This window comes from Petaurus breviceps, unplaced genomic scaffold (assembly GCF_028583685.1).
Source record: "Petaurus breviceps papuanus isolate PSGF00001 unplaced genomic scaffold, PetGlider_PUasm1.0 224, whole genome shotgun sequence".
Taxonomy (NCBI): Eukaryota; Metazoa; Chordata; class Mammalia; order Diprotodontia; family Petauridae; genus Petaurus; species Petaurus breviceps.
In genome coordinates this window covers 14,775,761-14,787,930 of record NW_027185887.1, presented here as the reverse complement: position 1 = coordinate 14,787,930, position 12,170 = coordinate 14,775,761, and the positions used below count along the sequence as shown (strand labels likewise).

Here is a 12,170-nt window from a genome sequence, read left to right as displayed (position 1 = left end):
GCTCCTTTATAACTTTATATTTACTGGTATGTTCATCCATCTATGCTACAAATAACTGATATTTATAATGTCCTGAAGCAAACAATGCTTGGAATCTTAAAAAAAGCAAAATCGTCAATATATTTTTGTATTATATATTTAATTGTCCAATTCTTCAAAAACTGCTTATTTCTATATATGTGTGTGCTTGTGTGTGTATATATGACAATCTTTTACTAATAAGAATATATGCTTAATCAAATAACTGGTTCTCTGATCATGTTGGACAATGAGTTAACAATAACTCAATAATGAAAACTACAATTATAAAAAAAAACTTTCAATAATGAAAACTACACTAAAAGTTTTTAAGCTTCCAAATTGTATTCCACTTTTTTGGTTTCAAAATGTGGACTACACTTGGATTCATTTACTATTCTGACAACACTGATCTGGTTTCCAACAAAATCATTTGAGAAAAGGAACATGTTTATACACATTAATAATTAGGTAGTAGACCTTTGCTGGAATGATTTCCATTTATTGTAATCCATGAAACTTTCCCTGTACTATACCTTCTTATGGAAGGATTTGTGAAACAGTTAAAAATATGAAATAGTCCTTATCCTATGATGTCCCCTCTGGTCCCAGAATGATTCTTAGGATGATAGGTTTAGAGCTGGGAGAAGCTTGGAGACCATCTAGCCCAGGGGTCATCAAACTAAGGCTTGGCCTGTGGGCTAATTCTGGCCTATCACCTGCTCCTGTAGGCCCCACTAGGATTTTTACATTGTATGTTAAAATGTAAAACACATCCTTAGCTCCTGGCCTATATGAAAATAGGCAGCCTACAGGTCATAGTTTGCCACCCCTGATCTATTTCCAGTGTTTTTTGGATTTATAAACTGAAGCTCATGGCAACTGTTAGTTTCCCAGCCTCAGGTACAAAGTATCAGAGCCTGCAGATAAACTGAGATCCCTTAGCTCTATATTCAATGTTCTTTTCTCTACACGATGATGATTGTGGTGGAGTGATAAAGAGGGGGATAGGATATGTTAGAGATCACAGTAATTAGACCATTTATAGATATTTCTTAGACAATGGATTATAATCACTTTTAAAAAAAATGTATCACCTCGGGGTGGCTAGGTGGTGCAGTGAGTAAAGCACCAGTCTGGAGTCAGGAGGACCAGAGTTTGGTTCCAGCATCAGACACTTAACACACACACACACACACAAACTAGCCGTGTAACCTTGGGCAAGTTACTTAACCCCAATTGCCCTCCAAAAGGCAAAAAAAAAAAAGTATCACCTTGCAGATACTTTTATTGCCTCCATCCCAGATGTCTTTGCAGTTTCTGTCCCTTGGAGTCTAGGTTTTATCTTGATCCATTCCTGTATCTATAACAATTAAGCATATAGCTAAGTCTGGTTCTACTCTAAGATGAAGCACAGATCCTTTATCATGGTTCTAGTTGGCATATAGGCCAAACGATCTAAATGTTCACTTCAAACATAATATTTTACTGTCAGGATCCCAGGCTTTTATTTTTTATTTCAAAATTAATACCAACACAAGTCTGGTATGAGGGGGAAAATGGCACATTTATAAATCTTCACTGTCTCCCAAAAAATACCCAATAAATTTTAGAATTCCTCTGCTTATAATTCAAGGCTCCCTATAGTATAATACCTTCCTAGCTTTTCTGACTCATTTCACATCAACTCCCCTCAAAGATTTCTGTGCTTCAGTCAGATTGAATTACACTATGTTTCTTGCTCTTTCTCTGAACTCTCCCACCCTTGTTCATTCTCTTCATTCCTTGTCTTTTGAATTCCTACCCATCTTTTAAAACCTCACAAAAACTCTACTTGTCCATGAAAACTTTCCTGAATTTCTTCTATAAGTAATGCCCTTCCTACTTGGGTCTCATCTAATATTTTCTTTTGTATTCTCTTGTCATGTTTATCATGTAATACTATGTATTAGTTATATGTGTTTTGTCTCATCCCCTTCAATAGTGTTAAGTTCCATGAAACCTTGAACTGTGTCTTGTTAAAACTTTGAATCTCTGAAAGTGTTTGTGTCTGTGTGTGTATATGAAATAACTAAGTGTCGAATGAACAGAGCCTTAAGGTTTTTGTTCATTTTCAAAATTGAAGTCATTAGATATACATTGAGTCTAGTGGATGCTAACACTTTCAGCAGCTTAGGTTATCATTCCTGCCTATCTTCAGATGAATTTGTTACTCAAATAGCCATTCACTGTCTCTCCAGATCAAGAGAACAACTGTCCCTGATTCTGTCTTTCTTTAATATCATAAATACTTAAAGAACATCGTAACATATGTTATGTCCAGCAGTTATAAAAGAAAGGCTACTTTTCTACAAACAGCAGAGTTAAATGTGAAGAGTTAGAGAAGAACCAAGGTAAACTAATCATAGTAGGGAAGAAATGAGTTTTGGAATGCTTTTGAAGGGTGGCTAGGATATTGATAAGGAAAAAGGAGTAAATTGATTGAATGTGTAGAACATAAAACATTACATCTTTATTCAATAGATCAGTAGAGACCAAATGCTTATAAATTGATGGATATCTTAGTATTATCTAAGGAGCTTATTGTTTAACGAAAACCAAGAGAACTTTGTTCAGTGGATGAAGTGAATCATTTCCTTCTAATTTGTGATTTTGTAAGTTTGTATTTTTCATTTACATTGGAATTTCTTTTAAAGAGAAACAAATGAAATGACTTTATAAAAATTCTCATCACAAATAAATCAGATTAAATAATTGTAGGATTTTAGGAATTTAGAGGGAATCTTAGATCAGTTAGTATAACCATCGGACCTTTTAACATGAGAAAACTGAAATGACTGAAAATTAAGTGACTTTCACAAAGTCACAGAACCAATCACTGAGAAAAATGGGATCAGAAACCAGGTCTCTTTCTTTGACATGAGAGATCTAAAGCAGTTGACCTTTGTTTACAGGCAAACTCCATCTACTGAAAGAAGCTACTCCATTGCTCTCTCCAGAAAGAAAATTTGTCTTTAATATTAAAATGCTATGAAGGAGTGCAAATGAAAGAGGAGAAGATCTGTCAAATGGCACTGACTATGGTGAGTTTGGAGTAGAACACATTGGGTCCTTATAAAATGGAACATTTATACTTTATGTATAACATTTTCCTTTATACAAGTGTATAAAGGAAAAAAAAATGGACAGAATTGCTATGAGATGGTTGATTATCCATTGTATTCATTACTCTCCAGGGGTGAATAAACTTCAGGCTCCAGGACACATGTAGCCCCCTGGGTCCTCAAGTGTGGCCCCTTAGCTGAATCCAAACATCATAGAACAAATGCTTTTATTAACGGGTGCTCTTGAGGACCTAGAGAGCATTATGTGGCCTCGAGTCCTCAGATTCCCCACCCCTGGAACTCTTGGATTTTCTTTCTGTTCTTTTGGACATTTCATAACATAATTTCATGACACCGCTTTTATGGGGGAAGAGGTATATTCATTATGGGATTATAGATGTAGAAGAATAAGGTGCCTTAGAAACATAGACCAACATGTTTCTTGATCGTACATGTTTTCTGCACCATTTAATTGTTTTCTTTGTATCTCTATTGCTTAGCATAGTGTTTGACAGATAGTAAGGGTTTAACTTGTTTACTTGACTTGCCATAGAGTATGGGGAAGATGTGCTTCCAAACACACTCTATAGCAAACATTACCATTGACTTCTCTTGAGTGGAAAAGGAAGAAGGGATAATGGCAATTATCTGCCTCAAGCTGTGCTTCCATACCCTGCAAACCACCCATATTCTATGCATTCCTATACTTAGAGGCCTTCTGGTTCAATCCTCTCATTTTATAGCTAAGGAAAATGAGGCCCAAAGAAATTAAATGATTTGTCCAAGATCACATAGGTAACATGAGACAGAACTAGAGTTTGAAACACGACTTCTGACTCCAAATCCATTAACCTTTCTACTCTATTGTACTGATAGATGTTTTGAAGAGAGTAAAGGCATTGTAAAAATGAGGTTTGCAAATTATTTGTGTGTCTCAATACTGATTTTGCTACTTACAATCTGTGCAGCTGAGGAAGTGACTAAATCCCTCTGGGCCTCTTTCTCTTCAACTATAAAATGAAGGTATCTGTCTAGAGAACATCTTAGGCCCCTCCTAGTTTCAAGTGTATGATCCTTCAGATCAGGACTTTAAAAAAGAGGGTTTTAGAAACAAAATAAGTCAAATATTGATTATAACAATCCATGGAAGATCATGACTTTGGAGGAAAACATGTGAAGAACCTACTTAAAAAATTGACTTATTACATAATGAAAAGCCTACTGTTATTCATGCTGTCATTATCTACAGGGTATTGTGGATTCAGCTGATTTATTAGTCAAAACCTGCAAGTTGAACTGATTTTTAAATTAAATCTGAATAAAAAATTCCATGGATTTTTTTCATTCCAGGTGCAGGTTTTTTCCCCTCAGTCCTAATTCTGTCTGTTGTATTCCAATGTTAATGGAATTTAGTTTTCAGATTCTCTCATTCCATACTGTCACGGTCAAGCATTCTTCTGGGGAGTCCACAGGGTACTTTTTGTTTCCTTTCATTTCCACATATGGGAGTCAACTTGGCCTTTACCCAGTGGCTAGTAATGGATTTACATGGCACAAGCAAATCTTGATTGCCTATGTAACTGACAATGAGATACTTCTCTACTTTAGAATGTCCTTGATTTCACAGGTGTGCCTGCCACTTTCACTGATACAAGCTTCAGTCCCATCCCACCTTATTAGATGGTCTTTGTGGCTTGATCCTGTCAAAAACTCTGGCCTGATACCCAACATAGTGATATAACTATTCGAGCTTAGTTAGTTCCTCATATAGCACACAGTCCATCTTTTCATTTTATTGATGATAAAACTAAGGCCTAGAGAGTATAATGGACTCATCTAATAGGTTCACAGATCTAGTAAGTGACGGATTTGGGGCTTGAACCAAGTCTTCTGATTCTCAGGACTCCTTCTGCTGATCCATACTTCTTTTGCAGTATTGAATTAAGGTTAAAAACTCTTTTTTTTTGGGATTCCATAAAGACATTCATGTTCCATTCTTCAGTTTTTCTTCTGTTATTTGAAGAGTGCTATACTTGAGTTAGATGGTCATTCCTTAAATGACATTTCCAGCAAATTCTAGGAAACCCTATTCTCTATGTTTTGGATAGCCTTCTGGAATGAGACGGAAATGGGGGAGGGAAGGACAGAAGGAAAACAAATGTAAGTTGGACTCAGATCAGTGAGATAATGTCTAATGTGACCGAAATGAATTTGGCAGATGTTGTTCTCCTATTTCCCCCCGACTCTGGAGTTCACATGTTGTAACTTGGAATCCCACTTGCATTTTTTTCATACTTAGGTTTTTATTCAGCTTTAGTAACTAAACTGTATCTTTGGATTACAGCCAGGAATGAATATCGAGGAAAAGTTTTGATGTGGATGCTTGAAGGGAGAAAATGTTACCATTAATATGCTCCCACTCCCTTTTATTTTCCTTATCCCAGAGGTGCCGAACCCCTGGTTGCTGGTGAACAAATCCTTTCTGCTTATCCCAGCTGTCTCATCCACCTCAACTCTACTCCCTTTGTGAGCCATTCTAAATCAGTCTGACCCATCCAGGGTTTCCTCTGGAATTCTGACTCTAAAATTAACTATACCTTTTTCTTTCTCATTCCTTCCGTCTTTTGGCTCCTTGATGACACTACTTTCCCTGGCTACTCTGATACCCTGCTATACTTTCTCTTATACATTAACCCAGTCATGGCAGGAAAGTTGAAATGTTACTTGCTCCCCATTGAAACTTCCAGACTCTTCCTCTGCCTCTGCCACCGCCACTCAGCAAACTCTTCTTCTTTGAGGTTCACGGTATAAAAATGTATTTCCTACCTAGATCCTGGTGAACATTTTCTACTGACCCTCTTTATCATTCTACCTTTCCCCAAACCTCACTTCTCCTAAATCTGCTCTTCATTCTCCATGGAGACCTTTAATCTTTCTTCTCCTCAGAGAAGATGCCAGTAATGTCAGAAGTAGAAAGTGAAAAAGCATTCCAGGGATGAGGGGTAGCTGGGACAAAGAAAGGAGGTAGTGTAAGGAGCATTTTTAATCTTCCTTCTCTTCTCCTTTCTCAGAGACCTGCTCTGACTTTGTTTTCCTTTGCTATCCAGTCTCAACCCATGTGTTATCTATTTCAACTATATACGGTCCTTTGCTCTTGAATCGCTTGACCCTTTGTTGTATCACTGTTCTCTTCTCTTGCCAAACTGGCCCTGGATTAACTTCCATCATCTCCATCAACCTCCTCTTCTACTACTCATGAGCTGTGGAACCAGCTAGAGGAAGTCTTATAGTTGACATGACCAGGTACATTACAGAGTCATGTGTCTAGCCTCAACTGGGCCATCACAATAGCAAGACTATATTTGCTTAAGCCCAGTCTGACCATGTGAGTTCTCTATTCAATCAATTCTAATGACCTCCTATTGCCTCTATGATCAAACATATACTCCCGTTAGCTTTTAAATTTCTATGCAACATGACCTTTACCTATCTTTCCAACTTTATGGAACATACCACCCCCACCTGATCGTAAACTTTGTGATCCATCCACCTCAAATGGCTTTTGCTCCATTGCTCACAAAGGCAGTCTGTCTCCCATCACTTTACCTTTGTACTGGGCATCTTTTAGATTACTGCAAAAGCTTTCTGAGTATTGTCCGTAACTCAAATCTCCTGTCACTTCAATGTGTCCTATACTTGGCTGCTAAAGAAAGTTTCTTAAGGTGCATTTCAGATCGTGTCATCCAGCTCCTTAATAATTGCCAGTGGCTACTTACTAATCCAAGATCAAATATAAAGTTCACATCCTGTCCCTTTCCCTCTTAGTGTCTTCTCATGTTTTATTTTCCACCAGGTATTATATGGTCCAGCCAAACAGGCCTAATTGATCCACCTCCCTTCTCTGTTCTGCCTATATCATCCCTGGAATGTTTGTTTACCTTTAACTCCATTCCTGGCTTCTTTCAAAATTCAGCTCAAATGTTGTCTACATATTGTCTGCCCAATTTGTACGTAAGTTATTTGAGGGCAGAGACTGTTTCTGTGTTTCTATCTTCTTTTGTATTCCCAGCACTTGGTACAATCTCTGGCATATAGGAAACATTGGTAAATGATTTTTTATTGAATTTTATTGAAAATTTTTTGGAAAGTTCATCTGGGGTTTCATTTTCATAAACCTTTTAGGCACAGAAAGTAAAATGCTATTTGCTTAATAAATTTATGATATTAAGTTTTAATTAAAATTCTCCCTTTTCCTAAAACAGTATTTTAAATCAGATAGGTAATTTTTCTTCCTGGTATTCCGTCTGTATCTAAGTGGTATCTCTAGTTCTTTTCTTAGTGTTTGCTGCTAAGTTAGAGGTTATCCTTGCATTGGAGTAGTAAGGAAAAGAACGATGAAGCCCAGGATATGAACATTAATGCAATGTTTTGGATAATAGGCCAAAACAAATGGGGCAAGAACAGAAGGAAAATAACTGTAGGTTGACCTCACATAGCTTCCATGGTTGGAAGCACCTTGGAAGAGCTTTTATTTTATCTCTGTTCCTGAAAACAGAAATATGCCTGAATCACCACAGGTACTAAAGAATCAGACTTTTTCAATTCAATTAAAAAATCTTATCTTGGATATCTGCTGTGATGCAGAGTGCTGGAGGATAATACAAATAAAACAAGGCCCCTTTCCTTCTAGACCTTATTGTATCGTGAAGTAGGGGAGAGAGGTGCAACATGTACTGAACTATAATTAATTGTAATAAAAAGTCAAATGTAAGGGCAAAAAGAGAGTTATAAAGTCCTATGCACATATACATACATAACATTGCCATATCTTGGATACCAAACTCTTTATCATCGAAATACAAAGTTTTTCCCATTTGACCACTTCCTTTCTTATCCCAGGTTTACTAATTTTGTTTGTGTAGAAGTTTTTCAGTTTTGTGTAACCAGAGTTACGTATTTTGCCTTCTGTAATTGGTCTCCATTTTTCATTTGTTTAAGAATTTGTCTCCTACCCATAGCTTTGAAAGTTATATCATCTGCTTGTCTTCTACTTTAAAATAAAATACTATCATCTTTAATATTCAGATCTCATATTTATTTGTAATGCATTGTGGAGTATGGTGTAAGATATTGATCTATGCCTAATTTCTGCCATAACGCTTTCCAATTCTCCCAGCAGTTCTTAATCAAACAGGGAATCCTTTCCTAAGGAGTTTATGTGTTCTGCTGAATTGAAGACTGGGTTTTTTAATTCCGTTGTTTCTTAGTCTTCCTTGTCTAGTTCATTCCATTGGTCTTCCTTTTTATTTTTATGCAATGCCAGATGGTTTTGATGAGACTTGGATTATCTATTCCTTCCTTTTTTCTCTAATTTCTGTTGATATTCTAGATCTGTTATTTTCCTTGTAAATTTTGTTAATATTTTACTGAGTTCAATAAAGTTTCCTTTTGATAATTTGATTGGGATAGCATTAAAAGTGTAATCTAATTTTGGTAGTATTGTCACTTTTATTATATTGGTATGGCCTTGCTGTGAGCACTGAATATTCTCCCAGCTATTTAAGTTGTCACTTATTTCTTTAAGAAACACTTTATAATTGAATCTACACAAGTATAGATTAGTAAATTGATAGTATTTTATATATTTTCTAGTTATTTGAAATGAGATTTCCCTTTTTATCATTGCTGCTTAGATCATTATCATCATTATTATTATATGGAAATGCAATTTATTTTAATTATCTCAACTAGTATCTTGCTGATTCCCTAGGGTATTTTAAGTAAAAACATTGTCATCATAAAATGAGATTTGTTTCCTTCTTTATGTCTTTACTTTCCTTCTCATATTTCTATCATTTCCAGAACTATATCAAATACTAGTGGGGAAAGTAGGCATCCTTGATTTCCTCCTATATTGAGAAAGCTTCTAGTGTATCCCCATTGAATATGATGATTCTTCTGGGTTTTAGATAAAATATTTTTGATATTAAAAAGACTCCCTTTGTGCATATACTTTGTAGGATTTTTAGCATACGTGAATATTATACTTTGTTAAAGACTTTTTCTGAGTCTATTGAGATGATCATGTGATTTTAGATGTTTTTGCTTATGATTAATCATTTTAATTCTTTTTCTACTATTGAACCATTCTTGTATCCCTAATATAACTCCAACTTGGTCATGATGAATAATTTGTTGCATGAATTACTTTTATCTGCTTGATGAGGCTTTATTTTTTTTTATTGATATCCATTAAAGAATCTTTAGTTCTCCTTCTGCATTTAATTGTTCCTTGGTTTAGTTTTTATTTTAGGAATTTCTCTTTGATTAGCTGAGCCTTGAGGATAACTTCAGGTTTTCTAAGTAGGTACAAATTTGATCCAGTTCAATTAAACACATATTAAATGCCTACCGACCACAAGGCACTATTCTGGAAGATTCAAAGCAAATAATGAAGCAGTTTGTCACTATCAAAGAGCTGATACTCTGCTCTCGGAAGAAGTATAACATAAACACAAATAAGTAAATGCATGGCAATTTTAGGAAGGGTAGAGTATCTCCAAATGGTTCTGGGGAGAGTGAATATTTAAGCTGAGCATGAGCAAAGGTAAAGCTTCCAAGAGGTAGGCATGAGGAGAGCTAGGGCAACTGCACAGAGATAGGAAATGTAATGTTGAGTTTGTGGAACAATGAGTAATCCAGTATGGCAGAAGCATAAAGTGTGTTAGGGGGAGCAATGTGAGATAGGAGTAGGTTAGAGCCAGATTATGGAAAATTACCTAATAAGTTTGACACGAATGTGTCCAAGAAACATGAATGTTTATTCACTTCGAGTTTTATTAGTCAGGACCTGCAAATCAGAATTTATAGAAATTTATTGTAAAAACCTTTGTTTCTCCCTTTAATTAACTTATTTTTATGACTTCTTGAATTATGCATTCCCTATTATTTTCAGTTGACTTTGGATAAAATGATGGTGTGTGTGTGTGTGTGTGTGTGTGTGTGTGTGTGTGTGTGTGTGAACATCAACTAATTTTGCCTTTTTGGCGACACAGATTACTCATTTATCCCTCCATAACTAATAGGTGGACCATGGTTTCTTTTATCTTTTCTTCTGATGTGTTTAAGCATTTTTTTTTTCAGTATTCCTTTATACCTTTTTTGCAAGTTACATCTCATTTCCTCCTCTAATTTTCTGACTTTGCTTCTATTAAGCCATAACTGAACTGGGGGTGAAAAGTTCAATTTCTACCACAGCTGCTTTGATCAGAGACACATTACAAGAAACAAAAATAAAACAGTCTGGGTACTCAGAGAAGGATTGGGATCCTAGATCTGGAAGAGACTTTGGAGAAGATAAATCTAACCCTTTTTTTACGGGTAAGATTACTGAGGCCTAGAGAGGAGTCACAACCTTCCCAAGATTACATAGGTACTAAATGAGAGAGTAAGTTCTCACATTCCAAATCCAGTAAGTTTTCCACTTGTGAGCTATGCTTTCAGCTACTCTTTGGTCTTATTGTTCATTAATCTCAGCTGGGGAGCTATAGCCATGCCTTTGATTTTGTTTCCAAAAGACTTAGTGTGAGTAGGTCAGTATAGAAATAACAGCACTTACCTTCATATTGAGAAATAACCTAATACTTATTAGTTGGTAAATGGTCAAGAAATCTGTCTTCTAGTGCTGCTATTAACTATGTGATCTTGGGGGAGAAATCTCTTAAATTCCTGGGATTTTAGTTTTCTTATGAAGGGCTCTGATTATGGGAGGATTTGAGATAGTAGAAAGGACAAAGGTTTTAGAGTCAGAGGACTTGGGTTGGTTCATATACTGCCCCTGATACTTACTGCCTGTGTAATCTTGAACAAGTTCATGGAAAACTTCCATGGGCCTCAGTTTCCTCATTTGTAAAATGAGGTTTGCTCTAGATCTTTGATCTGTGATTTTTAAAATGGTGACAGAAATATCTTCCTAAGTAGTATTAATGCAAAAAAAGTATGGATCAGTTCTTTAAAAAGGCAAAAATCTGCATAAATAATAATTGTTATTTTTGTTATTATTATTACTACTACACTGGAAACCCACTATAGCACCTGTTTTTGGAGTCTAAATGGTGTGATCTAATGGAGAAATATGGCAGGAATATGGTATAATTAATTAAATGATCATTGAATAAATAAATTATCAAGTATCTAATGTGGTTGGCACCTACAAAGACAAAACTGAAATAGCTCTGGACTGCCCTCAAAATACAGTCTATTTTTTTTTTTTTGCAGAAAGCAACATGAAAATAGGTAATAAATTAAAAAAAAATACAAAGTAGTTCTCAGGGGGAGGGTGTTAGCAAATGTAGGGATCAGGATAATTCTCCTGAAAGAGGTGGTTCTTGAGCTGAGCCTTAAAAGAAGCTCTCTGCATTGTAAAAATCAGAGGTGAGGAGGGTGTGCATCCTAGACAAAGGGTCAGAGGTGGGAGACTGAATGCCATGTATATGGAAAGAACAAGTAAGCTAGTTTGGCTGGAATGCTGCATATGAGAAGGAAAGCAATATGCAATTAGCCTGGTATGGTAGACTACCATCAGATTGGGAAGGATTTTACATTGATAACAAGGGTTTTTCTTTTAACCCAGAGAGAAGTTGGGAACCACTGGAGATTCTTAAATAGGCAAATGACATGGTCATATACTTTAGGAATAACAAATTTGTCAGCTGTGTGATAGTTAGCCTGGAGAGGGAAGACACTGGTGGTAAAGAGATCAATTAGGATGCTGTTGCAGTAGTCTAGGACAGAGGTAATATTGATCCTCTGAGTAGAGAGAAGAGACCCAAGGTGAGAAATGGGTTAATAATGATTAAGTAGAATTTGAGAGAGATAGATCATTTTAGAGCAAAAAGCCAAGTCATTATGAATTTATTTTGTGTATATATGTGCATGTATGCACATATATACATATACACACATATATGTATGTATATGTATACACACATCTATCATCCATTATCTATCTATCTATCTATCTATCTATCTATCTATCTATCTATCTAT

The 12,170-nt window shown here is 35.8% G+C and overlaps 1 long non-coding RNA gene across 13 annotated transcripts in view; it reads left to right on the top strand.

Moving 5' to 3' along the window:
- Window positions 1-12,170, top strand: part of LOC138166558 (uncharacterized) — a 552,457-nt gene that overhangs the window by 351,487 nt on the left and 188,800 nt on the right. For 12 of the 13 annotated variants that reach the window (XR_011169622.1, XR_011169629.1, XR_011169625.1 and 9 more), the window contains one exon: window positions 2,973-3,101. The exons of the other annotated variant lie outside the window; for it this stretch is intronic. This is a non-coding gene — a long non-coding RNA (uncharacterized lncRNA). The remainder of the gene's footprint in view (window positions 1-2,972; window positions 3,102-12,170) is intronic. 13 annotated transcript variants of the gene reach the window in all.